Raw genomic sequence first — 21,650 nt, forward strand, 5'->3', positions numbered from 1 at the left:
TACTTGTCATGCAAATTAATTTAGTATGAGGCATTACATTTTTTCTGAATCAGGCCCATTATTTTAAACAATTATTTGATATCAGTGGTACACTGCATTCATTACATTGTTTGCAATATCCATTAAAAACACTTAATATTATATATACATCAAAGACACTGCCTACAGTTTTTCAAAATATTATTACAATCTAGCTGATCTCATATTTAAAACAGTTGTTATGTAAATATTTCATTCATCCTAGGAGGCACCATGGTATTCAAATTAATTTGTCATAATAATTCCCTATATAATAAAATATTCTCCCACCAACCTCCTTAAGGTAACCATTTTCTAAAAAAAAATTCTTAAAATCTTTACAAAACAAGGAATGGTTGTGCCGGTAATTATTTTTGTCCTGTTTCATAGTGCTATATGAGTATTCTTAGATCCTAAGTTCCAAACTCTTTTCTGTTTTTTCCACATAACAGGAAACACAAGAAAGATATTGGGTGAGATAAAACACTCCTTTTGTTTTATAATTGCAGTTACCTAGATAAGATATTGTTCTTGGAAAACATACTACTATTTCATAGAGCCCTACTAGGATAAAGCAGCAGTAACTATGTCTGCCATATCATGATATTTTCTCTTGTGAATTTTCAACAGCTGTTTCATTGTAAAAAAAAAAATATATATATATATATATATATATTTTTTTAATTTTATTGTTCCTAAAATGTTAGCATGTGTTGATTGGTGCCATGTTTCTTGAAACTGCTCTGCCCTTTCTCTTTTCAAATCCCAGGTACAAGACATGCTAGACAGGGCCATTTGACAGCCACTTACTCCTGAGCCCTAAACTTTTTTTGGTGCTATGATTAAACCAGGGTATGAATGCCAATGACAGAATCCCCGGGATTCATGAACCTTGCGCCAGGCGCACGCATAGCGTAGGCATTACAATGCCAAATATGGCCGCCGAGCGATTCATGTACGATCCAATCCCACGTGCACTACCGGCGTGCGCTGGATCTGCGCAGCCCCCGGCGTAGGTATGCTAAACACCCCATGTGCGGTGTTGCACCATGCAAATGAAGGCATATAGCGATTCACGAAGTGGCGCAGGCGTAGCATAAGCCCACGGCAATGTAAACCAAAAAAAAACGGTTTACATTTTCCCAAACATAACATAGGAGTAACGGAAGAGTGTCAGACCCAGGTATCACACTGGTACCATATGCCAATGGCGAAATACACAGACAATGTCAAAAGAAAACATGCACAACATGTAAATAACAACTTAAATGGCATGTCCACAGCAACTCACATCAGAACCCTAGGACATGTTTGCGGAAGGTGCAATACAATGAAATAATATAACAATGTTATAAAACAGCAGCGTAATACACATCAGGTTCACAGCATAATACACCATGGTATGCATGGAACGCCACAACCACGGTGCAAGGGTTGCCAAGGACTCGCGGCAGTGTTCGGCGTGGTAACTATGAATTAGTAGTCAATGCCATGCAAATGAGGCAGATAATACTGAATCGCAAATCCCCCGCCGGCGTAAGGCTGTACCAAACGGCGCAGCGGTAATACACCGAGGAGTGGCTCAGAGGGAATACATGTCATCTGCAGAGGGGTGTGCCACCGTAGCAGGAAGCACATTGGAGCTCAGCAAACCTGGGCTGTACATCGCACATCACAGCTGCAGGACCGGGGTGTGGGGAAATAGTTCAGCTGAGAGCACACAATGCGCCAGAAGTGCATGTGTACGAGGATGACTACGCTCCCTTAACCTAGTCATGTGACGCTCGCCCCGCAAACAACATCGGAAACAGGAAGGTGATGTTAAGAATATGAGGAAATGCGGAAGAAGTGTAATTGGAGTACTAATGAGCAATCAACACTAATCAACCCACGAAGGCCAATCGGCGGCAGCTGACAACTCTGCATGCAGAAACCTGCAAAACGGGATGGGGAGGCATATGAATGCAAAGAAAGTAGGGGAGGTAGCAGATTGCAAAGATAGAAGACCTGACACAGCAGAGCAAAGCAGACAGGCAGCACAACGGCGGCAGCACACAAAACGCATGATATGCCATGTCCCAGAAAGTACACATGACAGTGCTCTGCAGGATGCATGCCAGAAAATAGTAGGTGCAACGTGCAGAAATAGTAAGGGAAGGTCGAAAGGTAATCCATGGCAGGCAAGAGTAATGCAACACCAAAGGCAACAGCGTTGTAGTTCCATCGGTAAAACACGGAAGATAACCCCTGATACGGCCGTACAAACACACCCTATGACATCATCGGTGTGCACAGCACAATATTATAAAGTGTGAATGCACACAACACACAGCCGTATTCCCAAATGCCGCACCATAGGTGTAAACACACGGGAACTTTTAAAATGTACATGTTGGGTGCTGCCGTGGCTGTGATCCATCAGCATGTGTTAGAGACAGACGGTGTTGTTGAGGAGGGTGCCGACAACCACCGTGAGGCCTCGGAGGAGAAGGAGAGTGTTCAGACCAAGGGTAACCTACCAGGGGCTACAAGACCTGGAGATAGTAGAGCATTACAGGGTGGACAGGGACACGCTACAGCAAATAGTGGAGCTGTGCCGCCACGCCTGAGAACAAGAAACAACAGAGGGGAACCCATCCCAGTGGACACAAAGGTATGTGTAAGCTTGCGAATACTGGCCACAGGTACCTTCAAAGGCCAACTGGAGATATAATGGGCATCTCAAAGGCATCAGCATCCAGGGTACTACACCAGTTCCTGGATGCCATGTTACCACATGCCAATGAGCATATATACTTCCCCAGATCTCAGGAGGATTTGGCTAGCAATATGCGCCACTTCCACCGTGGCACAATACCCGGAGGTACTGGGTGCGATAGACTGTACGCACATACAAATCAAGTCACCACCTGGCGAGCAGGGTAGACGCTACATAAACCGCAAGGGATTCCTCCATCAATTGCCAGGTCGTGTGCAATGCTCAGGGCATTATCATGGATGTGTGTGCTGGCAGCCCTGGAAGCTACCACGACTCCCATATCTGGCATGCCTCACAGCTGTATCAGGTATTTGCCAGGGGGGACATCCCACAAGGCCATCTCGTGGGGATGCTGGCTATGCACTGGAGCCGTGGATGATGACTCCCATCAGAAATGCACACACACACATGCAAGAACGCCATAATGAGGCACACGCACAAACCAGAATAATCATAGAGCGTGTGTTCGATGCTGAAATCACGGTTCCGTGCTTGGATACATCTGGTGGAGCCTTGCAGTACTCTCCAGGCACATGTGCCCACATATTCATAGTATGTGCCATGCTACATAATATGATCCTGCGGAAGCAGCTGCTGCAGGGACATAACGGTGAAGGGCCACAAAGCCCACCACAACTGCCAAGGCCAGTCCAGGCACAGAGGGTTCCAGACCAGGAACACACTGTGCCAGCCCCAGTAGGCAGACGGAGGCGCACCCAATATGCGTATGCCTTGGCAAAGAGGGAACGATAGCACATACTCTGACAGCGTAGGCCCCATGGACTGACACCTCCCTACCTGCACACACAGTGAAATGGACGGCACACAAACATGACCACCTGTAAAGTGTACTGTATGGGTGGCCTCATGTGTGACTCCAACATAGGCAGCCCCCAAACACTGTACACCCAACAGCCAGTGGAGCATGTAACGCCAACACCTGAACAGTACGCGGGTCCTACAGCATACGGCATTGCTGTATGCCTGCCATGTTCACCGCAAGATGTATACATATAAATATATATATATATATATATATATATATATATATATATATATATATATATATATATATATATATATATGTAGATAGATATAATTATATCTATATAGAAATATATGTACACATATACATATATATACTACAGTTAAGACAGGGAATTAGAGGGATATAAGGTGACTGAGATGTAACCCGCGATATCTGTACATAGTATACATAGTGAAACGACAACCTGAACATCCGGGAGGTTCAACATAAGAGGATACCGCCAACCATGGAACGGGTAACATACCGATATGCATAACCGCGAGGCGGAAGATCGCCAGACCACAGTACTGTAACAGTACATGCGCGGTAATAGTATGATGATATGAAGGGAGAGGTAGACACCGCCGCCGTGTTGCGTCCACGAGGTACTGTGTGCAACCGCCCCGTGAGTGCCGTAGTATGTGTACGCAGCGTGAGGGTGCCGTGCGCCGCTGTGTGAGTGTAATGTGTGTGTGTCTGCAACATGTGTATGTTGGTGCCACGCTAGAGGCAGAGCGAATATTAGGTGTAGGCATACGGTAAACTAGCCTCAGGCATATGTACACTACTAGTCCCAAAGTAGTAGTGACAGCCCCACCCTGGCTAGGTGTGTCGCGACAGAACGATACAAAGTGAATATGTCCCAGATGGTAGCACAGGAATATACCCCATATGAAATGGAAAGGACGATGTAATAGTCATGCCTGTATGTACGACAATCGATATGTTAATTGCAATAAGATACTTCGGCAAAGTCACACAGCAATAGGTATGTACCGCTGAAATACGTATGTGCTACCCCAGTACTGACCGTGGCCACGTGTCGGCCCGTAAACACCGCTGTGTGTTCTACAAGTGTCAAACAATCAATTCCCATCTGAATATGTGGCAACCACTGGCAAACAGGCTATCCCAACAACAGGACCACAATGACTGCAAATATCTGGGACAGAATGACAAGGGATAGTTGTCACGTACACACAACCGCTGATATACCACAGATGTTACTGAGGTATACATGCATCAAGCTCACCCGCAGGCGATACCGACACCACATGACAACAGCCCAACCTACAATCCCATAACAAAAGACAATTAACTGTCAACTCTCCAAGTAGGGACGGAGCACACAGACAACTATACTGGTTATGTAGAGATGCAAGGCCCACAAACCGTATCTGTGACGCATAACCACCGACATCCCCACTGTACATAATAAAGGAATACAAACCGTAACAGTAGCACAAACATACAGTCGGTCAATGACATCTGCATAACCACAACATATCGCATGGGGGACACAATTAAAGGCGGCTGCATAATTGCATGCGTTGTAGAAATGCAAACAATAGCCTAGTTACAGTTTTGAATGCAATACTCGCTATTATACATCGGCAGGACAGGTACACCCACTTGTTGAAACAAATACTACAGCTGTCACACACAATCCATGGGTGACATGAATGCAGACCATACTAGTTCCCATGCATAGCAGATGCAGTCACACATAACATAAGACAATACAGACCATCCCCACGAAGGTAGGGCTTAATATCCAACGCCCAGGCGGAGAATCCAATTATACCCCAGTATCGACGCGTAATTACCGAATGGAGTAGATGCACAGGTGATATGCACGTAATTACTCACGAGACATAGCCGCTGATATACCACAGAAGTTACGCGGTATACATGCAGCAAGGCCACCTGCAGACGATATTGGAACCAATTAACAACAGCCCAAGCTACACTCCCATAACAAAAGACTATTAACTGTTAACTCTCCAGGTAGGGATGGAGCACACAGACAACTATACTGTCTATGTAGAGATGCAAGGCCCACAACCCGTATCCGCACGCATACAACCACCGATATCCCCACCGTAGATATTAAAGGAATACAAACCGTAATAGCAGCACAAACATACAGTCAGTCAATGACATCTGCATAACCACAACATCTCGCTGGGAGACACAATTAAAGGCGGATGCATACTTGCATGCTTGTATAAAGGAATACAACAGCCATGTTACAGTTTTGAATGCAATACCCATTATCATTCGTCAGGACAGGGACACCCACATGTCGAACCAAATACTACACCCTACACACACAATCCACGGGTAACATTACTCAAATATACCTGTCGCCACGCATAGCGGTTGCAGTTACACATAACATAACACAATACAGACCATCTCCACGAAGGTAGGGCAAATAGCCAACGCCCAGGTGAGGAATCCAATTATACCCCAGTATCGACGCGTAATTTCCGAATGGAGTAGATGCACAGGTGATATGCACGTAATTACTCACTGAGGAACAGCAATTGGTGGGATGAATTCACATGTTGCAGGTATCGACGGATATAAGGATGACTCTCAGGATATTCAAACCGTATGCTCATACCGAACCAGCAGTGTACAACCGAAAGTGAAAGAAAACGGAAAAACGATACACGGAACGAAACACGGAATGAAACACCGACAAGGTATGTAGAACACACGATATGTACGGTTGTGTAACGCATGATGTGTATGACGAAGCTGTACTGTATGTGAATGGTGGTTGTAATTAATTACACTTGTCCGTAATGCAGAAAGTGGTGAAAGGTAGTTATGTAGTGATATCCTGCTGAGCATACCAACGCTAGGACACCATGTGTACAGCAGTGGGACATCATGTACACAGCGGAGACACCACAAGGGATGCCACAGGGGGGCATTAGAGAGAACAATGCCATACCACACGCCGTTGCTGGCAGTGGATGTCCAACAAGGAAGTGCCATAGCAGGATAGGACATGTATGTATACTGTCACAGCACGCATGTGTATGGGCATATACCGCTGATGTCATACGAAGGTGCGGCCGACGCAAGTATGCCCTGCATTAGGGATACTATGTGAAATATGTGTAATGTAAAGCTGTCTAGGTAGATATGACAGATATCATACACAGTATCACAGGCATATCATGCATAACACAGGTATCGCCTATTGGTATGTACAATAACAGGATACATATGGCCTGTAGGTATGGGACAGAGTAGTAGCATGATAGCTAGCGAAATGGAAGGGACACCAAGTAACCATGCCCAAAGGACCTGTAGCAGCTGCACAGGTGCACAGTGGGCAACAATGCAGTCTGGCAGGTCCATGTGTAAACACATGTGCAGTGTACACAGTAGTGTCACCTCCCCATGGTAGTGTCCTGTGAACAGCAGAGGCGGGTGTCAACTGCACGCCTACACAGTACCGCTGCTGTGGTGGTACCAGGACTACGTGTCACTCAAACAGCAAGGGAGGTATCACATGAACAGTGCTACTGTGTGTTCCTGCGGGATGTGCACAGGACCTATGTTCCACAGCATGGTGTGTGTTGTGTTTGTGGAAGTAACACAGAAGCCCAGCCCATGCAGTGTGGTATGTGTGCACATATCCAGGAGCAGTCCGCTCACACTGGCCACCGCAGATGTCATGTATGAGGAGTATATGCATCACTAATGTGGAGGACATGGGCCGTGTCAGAGCAGAAGACACCCCTGAGTATGTGGTATGCAGATGTGTACAGATGTGTTGTCCGTATGTTATCCGCATATGTAAACCATCTGAGCCTGGTAAACATCGTGGCATGACAATGTTGTGCCATGTAAAGCTGTAGCTGTTGTTGAAGGTACACCATAAATGTGGTATTGTACCCTTGACTGTGTGTAGATGTGTGTATTTCACAGGTACAATGGCTACCTATGTACCAGCATCACACACAGTACAGATAGGTGTGGCCTTGCAGAAGGGTATCCATGCCACAGTGGAATACAGTAACCCCAGGACTGTGTGTGGCATATGTGTGTACAGCAACCATGTACAATGTGATATGTATGTACGGGACCAGTATCCATGTGATAGTCAGTGGGTGAATGTTGTTATGCAAAGGTGATGTGCATGCACCATGTGTCATGCATCCTGATGCCATGATACTCATATGATGTATCCGCCACACTGACACCCATATGGTTGGTATCGGTATGAGCTGGTGGAGCAATAATGGCGCTTGGTATGTAGGCCTGGGATATCTAGGCATGGACAGTACTCTGTGACAGCATGTTCTGTATGTAAGCATATAGTGAACATGAGGGGCCCCATGACTGAGGACTGTGTAATGCCATATGTACCTGACATGTAGTAGGTACTATGGTATGCTCGCACCACTGTGTGTCCTGTCCATGAGCCACATAGCATAACATCCTGAGACACAGGGTATGATGTGCAGGTGGATGTGTAAGATGCCATTACCAGAACATGGAATGGTGCTGAAGGGCAATGTGAGGACGTCTCACGTGTCGGCCTCCATACTACCCCAAACGCCCATGCAACGGTATGACAGGTGGCCAGCATGTGTATGTGCGATGCTGTGGCATACACAAGCCCAACATGGGTGTGGGGAAAGGTCTGGAGGCCATCAATGTGTGTGGGAATCACGTTCGTGAGGATATGCCCCATTGCCATTCAGAATGGTCCAGTCATGGGTGTATGACTACAGTCCCACACATGCAATGCAGTGCCACCCATGGGTAGTGCGAGAAATGCCGCCAGCGGCGGTCAGGGTACACAATGTCCGATAACAGGCTAGCAGTGAATATAGTGGCCTGGTGCGGAGACATATACCGAACAGGTTGGTGGGACATTACAGCCAGGGACATCGGAAGGTGACATCGGGCCAGCATCCCAGGACATATCGTGTGCATGTCAGTACTGTATGTGTCCACAGGGACACTACGATGTCCATGTACGGATTGGCACCCTGTAGTGAGTGAGAGGGTGTATTGTCAGTAAGCACGCCATCGCCTGGCACGCTGCCAACATTAGCTCGGTCTGCAATGCCTGGGTGACTATTGTATGTGACATCAGATGTGGATGTAGCCAAACAATACAGACATACCACCACAATGCCTGAGGCCCCACACCGCAATGTGCGGCAGTCATGTTTAGGTAGCTAGCCTTGGAGTATGTGATGATGGACCTCGAGGACCCACCATGGCTGACAAGTGATGCACCCCACACATGTGAATGTACACCACTGTGCAACAGCCTGCACATGTGGTTGTACATCATATGTGCATGGAACATGACCACCACAGTGGCGCCTGTGAACAGGTCAGTACCGCCATGTCTCTGTGTGGAATAGCATGGTTTCTGCAATTGTGTACATGCTACGGAAGCGCACTGTGGTATGTGTCAGCATATGTATGTGCACTGTCCATCTGCTGGGGTGTCATGCCATTAACAACTGCTGTCAGCAGACGCCAGTAGTACTGGTTGTAGTACACATGTTCCGTATGCTGCGATGGGTGTGTTTCCAGGGTGTGGCTAGCAGGGCCGTAGCATATGTGTTTAATCCACCAAAGAGGGATAACCCCAGGTGCGCCACACCAGTCACATGGAGGTATTGTGCATGCTAAGGGTAGTGTAGGTATGGTATGTGTTGTGTAATGTGTCATCCAGCTGAGCGGAGTGCATGACTCAAGCATGTGTAGGTACATGGGTGTCTATTCCAAGGAAGTGTGGGTTGCTGTCAGCACATGGCAGTATTAGCTGTCTGAGGCCCAATGTACAGTATAACAACACAGACGGTATGTAACCTGTGGTGTACAATGTCGACTCTGTCGCGTGTTACAATGTGTATAGCGGTCACAAACACGGGTATCTGCACATGGAGCAGCTATGATGCATTGTGTTAGGCAACTATCCAGGATGTGTGCAAAACACTGTGTGATGTGTGAACCCCTCACCTGTGGGTGTTCCAGTCCAGGTATGTGCCTGGGAGGTACGATCCGTACAATCCGCATTGCAGGCATGCTGCGCAGAGCATGGAGGCAGGTCCCAGTCACCGCAGAGATATGTGAGTGGTGCAATAGTGTGTGTGCCTCGCTTGTGTGCAGCACAGTGGAAGATGCAAGCATTGTCCCACATGACCCCATGCCGCGCCTGCCTGTTACAGCCCTGCCGGAGACAGTTATGTGAAACTGCCACAGAGGCAGTATAGCATGTGAAGATGTACATGTGTGCTCCACACCCCAGGCCGATGGCTGCAGGTCATGAGTGCCACAGCATTGTGGTCGACCAGGACTGTCATAGCGGTCAGATACCACATGCCTGTACAATAACAGTAGGAGCATAGGCAACAGTTGCAGTGACACAGTAGGTCAATGTACAGTGTCCCTGTGTCCAGACCACTGCCTACTGTACACTTGGCTAGACACACACCCAGAGGGCTATAACACCGTGAGCCATTGCATGTCCCAGTACACGAAGTCTGTGTATTGCCATCACAGGGCAGTCACAATAACATGTTGTATGAGAGATATATTGTACCAGGTGATGTGTCATGTGTGCGATGTTGAGTTGCAGAGCTGTTCACCCATCCGCAACATCTCAGTGCATGATGCCTTGTGTAACATGATGTGTGGAACTGCAATGTGATCCACAACAGGGTCATCCGTGACTGGTGCGTTGTGAATGGTGTAACCCATGGGTCTGCGGATATACACTGGTGCTGTCGGTTGCCATGCTGGGGCCACCAGTGGTGCCTACAGTGGTCATACAGACATACTGCATACATTGTTCTGGCAGGAATGTCCATTGTTGTAGATGATGTGGTACTACGTGAAGGTAGGTGTGTGTTGTGAATGTTACCCATCCAGACGTGACCGCCAGGTGCAGTCATGGTTGTCGACAGCATCACACCCATCCACAGCTGTCAGCACCCTGTCCCCAGAATGGGTAACAGTAGCCCTCGTACTGTGTGACTAATGTGCAGATGGCGGAACACCTACTACTGGCTGGCTAACAGTGTCATCTAGGAAGGCTATATGATGGCTGGAATACGCTGCTCTAATGTATAATTATGGTATCACAATGAATTACATTGATTCACATATAGTAAGCCATGGCTGCTGGCATGTAAACCGTGTACAACAATGACTGTGTGACAGACCCAACCAATGTGGAGCCGTGATGAACATGCACCCGCTAGAACACCAAATGAGGTACGCTGCACGTAATGATGTACAACTGACAGCTATGGGCACAGCATGGATGCAGAAGCACATCCCCCACAGGCAGTACCGCTCCATGTTGGTAGGGGGGCATTGCACGAGTACATGTGACAGTTGCTGTATTGCCACATGTACGGCATATCCGTCATATAGGGTAGCACTGGTACGCGACTGTCGGACATGCCTGTACATACGACCATGTCCCACAGGATATGTGTTACGTGTGTACAACACCCGTCGTACCTTCATCAAGCTGTGACGTGTATGGCTGCCAGTGTACCTGTGTGACATGTTGTGCAATGGGTGCAAAGGTACGCAGTAGCGCATTACATGCCCACATGTCCTGCACAGGTGCATAGCCTGAACATACACTACAAATAGGGTGTTGAGTAATAGCAACCCACAAGTGGTGATGGGTAGGGGTGGCAATGCATTATCACCTTCCGGTAAGGTGTGCATGTCCATGACACATTAGCACCTGAGATGTTAGCAGTACAGCTGTACAGGGCGGCATGCATATTTGATTACAAATACCCTTGCGTGTTCCACCACTGGCCTGTTGACAGACAGACACCAACACAATGTGCAGCATTGACATGTGCACAGCACATCACCGCTGGCTACAGTAGAACAGGGTTACTGTGTTGACATGTGCACAGAACATCAGTGCCAGCCACAGTCGAACACGGTATGTGTTGAATCCCACCGCCATTGTAGCCCATGCCACAGACAGACGGTTATGCATCTGTGTATGTACGGCTGGGAATGGCCCTGGCCTAGCAGTATAGCTGTGTCAGTGTTGCAACAACATACTGAATGGGCTGTGTGTGTGAGGTGTGCGCCATAATGTATGGTCTGATGGATGATACCAGCAGTGCCCCGCTTATGTGAACATCCCCGTCCCCATAAATGAATACCTAGGCTGTGCTCAACACCATGGTCACTGTGGGAGGGATGGTGCCAGCGTGCACCCGCCGACATGGTGGTGACAGCAGGCACTGGATGTAGACATATGTGGTACCCATGTCAGGCCGGGTACCATCCATGTGCACGGGATATCACCGCGCGGGCACATACAGCACTGTGTTGAACAATATCACAGCACATAGCACCTGTCAGGGGTAATGTGTATGCATGGATGTGCGATGCCAGCATGCACCATACACACCCCCACCAAGCAGCATGCTGCCTACCTTGCAGAAGGCCATCGTCCACACCATGGTGATGGACATGCGACATGTCCATATACCCATAGAAATGACATATGGAATGGACAGCCACCCTCCCAATACTGGTATCCCACAGGCGGACACATCCCTGTGCCATGTATGTGATATACCCTGCCATACCATGCAGCCCTGTCCAGCAAGGCTGCACGCCATCACAGTCATACATGGTGCGATGGCCACATGGCACTTGCACTATCAACTGACCAGATCAGTAATGTGGCACTGATGCACCTTGTGGTGTCACAAGTGCTGGGTGTCAGCTGTACAACGCGCGCCAAGACATGCTATGTATGACCATCCCTGCTAATGTCATATGATTAGACATTGTCCCATGTGTATCACATGTGCAATACAGGCGAGCCGTGGCAGGTTGTCCAACACCCGCACAGTGCTGAGTAGATGTATATGGCGCAACACATGCATGTACAGGTGTCCATGTGTATGTGTGCAGTGCCACCGCTGACGCCCATAACGGCTGCGCCTGTGATGCTACGTGACATATACACAGCATCCAGGTGAACAGTAGAACTGTGCACACATCGGGCCACGTGCTGATTGGTATGAACACAGGTGCAGGCAGGTACACATGTCCACAGCAGGTTACCATCTACATGGGGTATGTACAGTGTGATGAGTTGACACAGAGATATGATATGATACCCACTGCATAACGGTGTGACAGGTGTGACAGCAACACGCCAGCTGTGTCAGTGTCATGATGCATCTCTGAGATTACTGTGCAGATGTCGTACATGTCATAGCAATGTATGTTCAGCGGTATGCCAGTACATCAGTGTGAATGTGACCTGTCACCATCATTATGTCTTACAGATAATGCCTTGTTCATGACTGCCAGCCTTCAGCCGCCAGGAGGATGAAGTAATCATACCGTTGCTCCATGACAACTATGACTTGCTATTCAGCCATGTTCCACAGCAAGCGCAGCAGCGGGATGACCTGTGGCAGGATATGCGCAGGAGGGTGAATGACGTGGGTGGCAACAACCGCACCTACCAGCAGGTACGCCGACACTGCACGGACCTCATACGGCACGCAAAACAGCGTGCCGCCGCAATCGCCAGAGAACAAGGTGGAACAGGTGGTGGGCCACCAACCCAGCCCCCACTCACACACACGGAGGAGCTCCTGGCCAGTCTGGGGACACCCAGGGAACAGCATGCAGAAACACTAGCCGCCATCGTGGAGGTGGGTGTCTCCCAACCAATGAGCCTGGAGCTGCCTGGTAAGTCAGTCTTGCCTATGAGTATGATATCCACTGTAGGTGTAGGTGTCACTGTACATCATGTAAAGTAACAACACATGCCAGGTATATGGGCACACAAGCCGCATACTACAGTATGCTACGTTGTGTTTGCAGACGGTGCATACCACATGCTATCACACAGGTACATGATGTGACATGCACAGTGCAACTGTGGCTGTCATACAGTCATGGATAATGTTTATACTGTTGTGTCGCCCTATACAGGTACCTCTGGCGTCGCACAGACATGGGTCCGCTGCAGGTGAGACTGTTGTTAGTAACAGGCATGTTACAGTGTAGAGTTATTCGCCATGTGGCCAGGTATAACATGCACACCTGGGTTTTGTTCCAGTCACGGTATACAGGTTGCACCACCAGACACACACATGCCACCCGTGCAGTAGATACAACCGCTATTATACACCGCATGAAACCACAGTACCTGTCAGTGTGATATGTGCGGTCAGCTATGCATACAACGGTGGAGGTGTTCTACAATGGATGCATATGTAGAACACCATTCGTGGTACGCACACAGTACCACACAGTGAGCAGTGATCTGGCAGCACACAGGTGTCACCAATGTGACATATGCCCCTGCATTGTGTGCACATTGCCAGACATGCCACCCGACATGTCCCACGCCCGTGGTGTTCTGTCTGCAATATTGTCACACCATCACATGACCCACACCCGACATAGCAAACATCCACACTGTTGTCTGCATAGCCCTCTGGATTGTGACACCTCCGACATGTATGGGTGTATGTCACATGGGACACCACAGGAATGGGTACACGATGCCCATCACACACAATTGTCCAAGACCCAGTCACACATGGCCATGGGTGATAGCCACAGGCATGTTGCCACACAGTACACCTGATGTGGATAGACACCGCTGCACATTGTCCACACATAGTGCATCATAGCCGTAGTGGACCACCTGTACATTTGATGTGGTACACCAGACAACCGAATGCCTGTCTGCAGCCACCGGAGGTGCCACCGATATCTACCATATACGTGCTGTGGAACAGCATGACTGTGTTGCAGTCATGGCAATGCAATGCATCCATGTTATGCATCGCACAGCAACATACATGTGTCCTGTTGCCATGCAGTGGCACAGTGCCTGTACTCCCCACTGTATAGCTATGTACACGGCTCACACTAACCACACCTGCACATACATATTTGCTAAACATGCATTCTATCTGTAGGCTGTACACACAACACTGCACTGTGAAGCCCATTATGATGCGGTGCATGTGGCGTGACACATGTCCACATGTTACTGCACATGTCGGCGGATTACATGTCAAGGTAACGTCAGCCATGTGTACTGTTAACCTGTCTGTGGCCACATGGTGTATCACGGTGATGCATGCAAACTACCATGATTGTGTGTACTGCATGCCTACTGATATGACACCTGCTTGATGTAGTGTGCACCCCAGGGTGGTATGCATACTAACACTATTAATGTCTGGGCTGCATTCCCTGTGCTGTAGTGTGGGAATGCTGCATGCCATCTGCAATATCACATGCATGGTGTGTCTGCGTGTGTGTGTGTGTGTGTGTGTGTGTGTCTGCGTGTGTGTGTGTGTGTGTGTGTGTGTGTGTGTGTGTCTGCATGTGTGTGTCTGCGTGTGTGTGTCTGCGTGTGTGTGTGTGTGTGTGTGTGTCTGTGTGTGTCTGTGTGTAATGTACCTTACAGTATGTCTTTGTATTCACAGGTGGTGTAGGTGCGTTCCCTCCCGCGGTCCATCTGATGTTAGTGTCCCCACAGATACTAGCGGTGATGACCATATGCATGAGGTACAGGCAGGGTTGTCAGGGGCAGAAGCTGTGCCATTGGTTACCATCCCACCTATGTCCCCCTCATCCCCGCACACGGTTCTGATGCCGACACATACCACATCACCGTTGCCCATAGAGGAAGGACAGTCAGCGTCTGTTGGCATTGAGCAGGAATGTGTGGTGGCTACAGAAGGTGCGCCTACACACCATGTTGCCAGTGTAATGACTGGTGATGTGCCACACAGGCATGTGGCTGGTGCTGCTCGTAGGAGGACCTCTGGCAGACATGCACCTGCTGTACAGGGCGCAGCAGCTGGTATCACCAGACGCATGTTCCAGACTGTAATGGCGGCACAGGCACTTGCAGAACGGCAGAACCAAGAAGGGCAGAGGCTGCAGAGGGCTGCAATCCATTCCCTAAATGACAACATCCAGTCATTGGCGAATGCTCAACAGCAGATTGCTAATGTACTGGATAGGCGATTAGGTGAAATGGTTGGAATCCTCGACCGAGGCATGGCAATCCGCGAGCATGAGCTGTCTGTGCTGGAACACCTGGTAGCGGTGAGGCGTAGGACACGGGCATAGGCCAGCAACACCAGCTAGTGTAGGTCGACGTGCGTGCCACCTCTCATGCCCACTCACACAGTGCCGGTAGCAGCAGCAGTGCAGCTGGTGCTACACCGTCCACACCAGGACACAGCAGGCCACGTGGACGTGGCCCTGGCCGGTCCCAGCATGGACACGGTTCCAGCGGACATGTGTCATCGGACAGTAGCCACTCTATACCTCCACCCGGTAGTGCCCGTGCGACCCCAGGCAGGCACGGGTCACGTGGCCGCAGACGGACACAGTGAGCCATACAACCTGCACTGTACAGTCTGGGGCTGCCAATTATACCCCGTAGGCATCACATATGGCTGAACTGTGTACACACATACCCACACACGGCAGACACAACTGTAGGGCTCCACCACATCCACATGCATTCTGCACAGTCATGCCCAGTAAACTCACCAGCCCTTACACACACACATGATGTCATCCATTGGTGCAGCCTATGCCCCTGGCAGACATATCACCCTGTGCATATGATGAAGCCTCTGCCGCATCCCTGTCATCCACACCATCGGTGCAGGGTTATGCAAATATATTCTGATGCACAGGGTGGACAAGATAGTGAGAGGTGTATGTGATACCTGTGTATGCATAGCGGTGATGTGTATGTTGCAGTGGTTGTGTATGAAAACTGACTGGTGCGTATGTGACGTGGGTTGTGTACTGTCAACATGCAGCAGACATACCATGTAGTGCAGGTGCAGCATGCATTGAGCTGTGTTCACGGTATGTGTGACGGTTACATGTGTAGCACCATGTTGGTTCTGATAACCTGAATCCCTCCTATGGTGTACTCGCATGTGCCTACAGGGAGCACTGTTATCGGTCCCCACGTAGCTGTGGATTACCCACAGGCACATCTGGCAATATCAGCATACCACATGTACCCAAGAACCTGCCTAGACACCTACATAGGTTCATAGGTGCATAGGTACATACTAGGCTATCTGCCCTAGGGCATTTATAAGCCTAGCCAGAGTGTGTGTGGCTTTCACCACCCCTTAGGATGAGGATACTATACCCATTAGTTTGCTGTGCCTCTGTCCAGCAGTGACACAGAGATGATTCCCGGGATACCCACGATCTCCCATCCACTGCCAAGCTTTCTTGAACAGAGTCAGTGAGGGGCTCTGCCTCACAAGGACTGGGATTCTGTTCCATAGTGTAGGGAGTCTCTGGGTGATGAACCTTTCCCTCCAGCACGCCCTATTTATATCCGTGTTGAGGTTTGTGTCTCTTGCTCTCGTGGCTCTGGTTGATTTGGATCTTATGAGGTGGAGCATGTCCATTAATTCCGGGTTGGACATGGCCTTGTATGTCAGGCACAGATCACCTCGGAGCAGACGGTATGCGACTGTATAGAGCCGAGTTTCTTCAGTCGGGCAGCGTGACATATGTTTGAGCCCCTTTATCCTATTGGTGGGGAACGCTGGGGTCCTTCCAACTGCTGCAGGTGTCGGGTTAGGTACATTCGAATGGGCGTTGTACTCAATCATTGGTCTGATAAGTGAAGAGTACAGGGTACAATGACCTCCCCTGATCTGGATGTGAATCCCTTCATGATCAGGTGGGCAATGTAGAAAGTCTTCCTAACCACATTGGCAATGTGAGTGTCAAAAGAGAGGTTACTGACAAGTTGGGTCCCCAGGTCCCTGATAACGACTTCCTGTTTAATGGATTACCACCTATGTGGTAATTAGGGGTTACCTTGTTTTTCCCAAAGGGTATGACTATACCTTTCTTGGCATGTAGCTTAAGGCCATGGCTCTGGCACCAGTTATCCATTTCTATGAGACCTCTGGTGGATGTCTGTGTCTGATGGGGTGTCGATTATGGTGCCAAGTTTGCAGACATCTGCATACTTTGTCAGCCACAATCCCCCTATGTTTGCCTGCACATCAGAAAATAAATGCCGAACAAGAGGGGCCCAGGACTGAGCTCCTGTGGGACACCGCTCGTGACCGGCTTAGAGTCTGACATGGCACCAGGAACTCCAACCCTGTGGGTTCTGTCCGTGAGCCAGTTTGCAACCCATCCTGTGACATATGGGTCTACATCTACGCTGGTGAGCTTTTCTATGATACCCGCGTGGTATTGTGTCAACGCTTTGCTAGGTCAAGGTAGGCTGTGTGAACTGCCTTACCCTCATCAATGGCCTTAGTGACTCTTCCCAAAAGGTCGACCAGGTTCAAGAGGCAGGATCTGCCCTTGACAAAGCCGACTTGGGTATGATCCAGTGTATGTAGGTCCCCAATGTCTTCATTTATGAGCTCCATTATGATCCCCTCCATAGCTTTGGAGACAAGGCTCGCTGCTTATAGGGCGGTAATGTCCAGGGTCCATAGAAGCACCGCCTTGGAGTGGGACCACAGCTGCCGTGACGCCATTCTTGGCACGATCCTGTAGTAAGGCTAAGATTAAACAGCAGCCTTATGTGCGGGTTTAGGTCCTCATTGAGGTCGTGTAGCACACAGCCGGGGACACCGTCCGTCCCATTGATGCTGTGTTTTCCGCTTTAGAGAGAGCAGCTCTCACCTGGGCATCTGAGATGTTTGGGAGGCTAGACTCTGGTGATAGATATCTCCTCTTGGGGAGGGAGGGAGAAATATGCACGGAACCTGTCTGCCAGTATGTTGGCAATGTCTGTGGGTTCAGTGATCATTGTACCATTCTGGACTAATTCCGAGCATAACTGTGAGCTTCCACCCATGTTTCTACCATAGCTACAGAAGGCCTTATGGTTGTCTTTGTGTCTTTCGTGAGTCCTCCCACAGGTGGCCTTGGATGATTGTATGAGTGATCGTATTTTACTGCTAGTATTGATCAGAGATGCCTTCCTGTTAGGGATTTCGCTTGTCATGTAGTAGCTTTCTCCCTTGTTGTAGAGTTTGTTTGTGGCTGGGGTCCACCAGACCATGCGCCTGCCTTTGGTGGAAAGGGTCCTGATGTTATTAGGGATTGCTTGATCCATACATTCCTGGAGGTGCTCAGAAGGCATTTGTAAGGGTTTCAGCAGCGTGGGTTGTGTTTTCCACTGGCTCGAGGCCTTGAAGGGTACCACTCCAGTCTCAAGAAGTGTGCAGTTTGCGTTCGAGGAGTTCTTCACCGTGGTCTCCTCTGCTGGGTTTGGGGGCGGATGTGGATCTCCAGTGAGATTAATTTATGGTCTGATCTCACCGATGAGGGATATACATCCGTGTGGAGCATGTCGCCCCCATGTGTGATGATCAGATCTAGTATAGTTCCTCCTCTTGTGGGTATGGTGACTAGTTGTTCCATAGCATTTGGGTGTATGAACTCCAGGAACCTTTGGGCTAGGGTGTTGGGTCTTGGGTAATGTTCCCGGTCTATGTTTGGGTAGTTGATGTCACCCAATATGATGGTGTTTGGAGAGACATTCATACTCCAGTGTCTTCAGGAAGGCTGTGTGGGTATCCTGAGTTTGAGAGGGTGGTCTGTAGCATGCTACAAACTGTAGGGCAGTTCTACCTATGGTTAATTGCACCTGGATGGTCTCCGCCATGCTACGCATTGCCACTAACCTGGAGGTGTGGGTATCCTTTATGCATATGGAGACTCTCCTTTGTGGTTCGTCCGGATTTGGGGCCGAACGCTGATATGAGGTATAACCTGATAGTGCTGGGGTGCTCTCAGGAGCCTTGAACCAGGTTTCAGTCACAGCACAGACATCGATGTTCTCCATACTGAGGAGGGCTTTGAGGGCATGCAACTTGAGGTTTAGACTTGGCATTGAGCAGTATTACCCTTAGTTCTTTCCAGGTTTGTTTTCTAGGGCGGTAGGTTTATCATTTGAGCCCTGCCTGAAAAAGGCACTATGGGGTGGCAGGAGCCTTTGCCAATATCCGAAGCCCAGGGTGACAGGTGCAAGCCGTCCAGAAGCAGCGGGCTTGTCAAGCATGTCATCCCAGGCAACAGACATTGACCCCTTAGACTGACACCGTAATTAAGCCAATTATTAAAGCTGATCATTCTGACTCTGTATTGTGGCATCATTCTTGGTGAGGGTAGGATACTGCTCAGGTCAGGTCATACCGCCTGGGCTACATAACTGAGAGCCCCATGTCTCTTTTCATGTAGTCCAGGGAGGTATGTCTCAGGTCGCTCACACCGCATGGACAATGACTGCGCCATACTTGTACATGCTGCGGAGTGACCTGAGTGCTTGTGTTATGTGGCGGATTCTAGCCTCGACAGGCAGCCTACTGTGATCATTTCCTTGTTCAGTCTGGTGGGTGGGACGTCAGTGTGTCTGACTATGGTGTCACCTATAACAAGTGTGTCTGGCATTGTGTGTGGCCTTAAGGGCTGTGACTGTTTAGCACACTGACTTTGAGAACTATGTGTTGCATGTCCTATGTCTAGAGGGGTCAGTTGCTTCGGAGTCTGCTTTGGAGGCCTCTGTAGTTTTGGTATATGTTTGAACAGTGCCTCCGAGTATGTCTTTGTGTGTTTATGTGTTTGTTTTGCAGTTGTGATAGTTCTATGTGAAACTGGGTTTGTGGTGTGCGTGGTGTCCTTCTCCTCCTGTCTGGTCTTGCCGGTCCTGAGTTGAGAGAGCTCAGCCTCCAGTTTGGCTATATAGTTGCATCTCTCACATGTATTTGTGTTTTGTGGGGAAGGTGTGGGTTGTTCAGGTACATGAGGCACTGTAACATTGCCTCAGGATGCCCAGATTCACCAGCTGAACAGGAGAGGACGCTAGCAATTGACCCTTCGACATGCTAGAAAACGGAAAGCGTTGTTGTGTAACTGAGTCAGAAGGGACCTATAGGAAATGGGCACTCAAAGGGATTCTAGGCTAATGTAGTACTTTGTTTAGTATATATGTACTTTACCTATATAAGAGTGCTTTAGGAGCAAGTGCTGAGCTTTTGGCATGGAGAATAGACAGTTTAGATTGCAAGTAGGAAGTTCTAAGGGAAAACTTGAAGAGCAGAATGTATGGAGCCAGACATAGTTTAACTTGTTTACACAGTACATGACACGGCATGTCTGGCACAATAGCTGCACACCTGACGCGATTTTTCTGTGGTCGGGTGCCACAGGCTACAGTGGACAGAGACATCACCATGACATGGCAGGACACAGTACAGGTATGGTGACATTGTGCAGGTGTCGCACACAGCGTGCTGCCCACTGACCCCTCAGGTGTCACCCCTGTCAGCTGTGGTGCATGCTGTGCAGCAGCAGGATGCTGTACCAGTACAGGAACACGGTGTCGCTAATCATGGGGTGTGTACACCACTATGGTGCACACCCCATAGTGTGTGCAGATGGGACACCTGCCTGTGTGGTCAGCACCTCACACAATACAATGCACCCACATGCCATGTCACAGGGGGCGGACTTGCAGTAGGTGCGCCAGTATGGCCACACCCGGTAGCATTGACAGGGTTGTGCAATGCAGCACCAGTACGGGATGGTCACCCTGTGTGGTTAGTGTGTCTGTTTCAATAAACAGTATACTCCGCATACACCCTCAAACCAGGCAGCAGACATACAAACATGTTGACAACGACACACATGGTGGTGACCACACATGTATACATCGGAGACCATCGCATTTGTTGCATGTACTGCAATTATCCACATCCACAAGCACCCCATTACTGAGGTATGTACAGATCTCACTATGGTGTACAGGGATGTGGTGGCACGCGGGGACATAGTCCCCCTGATATGTGGCATACATGGGCACACATTCCTGCACACGCCGGTGCTGGGAATGCCACACCCGCTAAGGAGACAGTGCAGGAGCAAGTGTATGTAGTGCATTATGCGCACAACACTGTATCCAGCAGATGCCGATATATGCACTTGGGAGGTGGTAGGTGTTACAGCAGCCATGTGACATAC

This window comes from Protopterus annectens, chromosome 12.part0 (genome assembly GCF_019279795.1).
Source record: "Protopterus annectens isolate FY-2018-M chromosome 12.part0, PAN1.0, whole genome shotgun sequence".
NCBI lineage: Eukaryota > Metazoa > Chordata > Ceratodontiformes > Protopteridae > Protopterus > Protopterus annectens.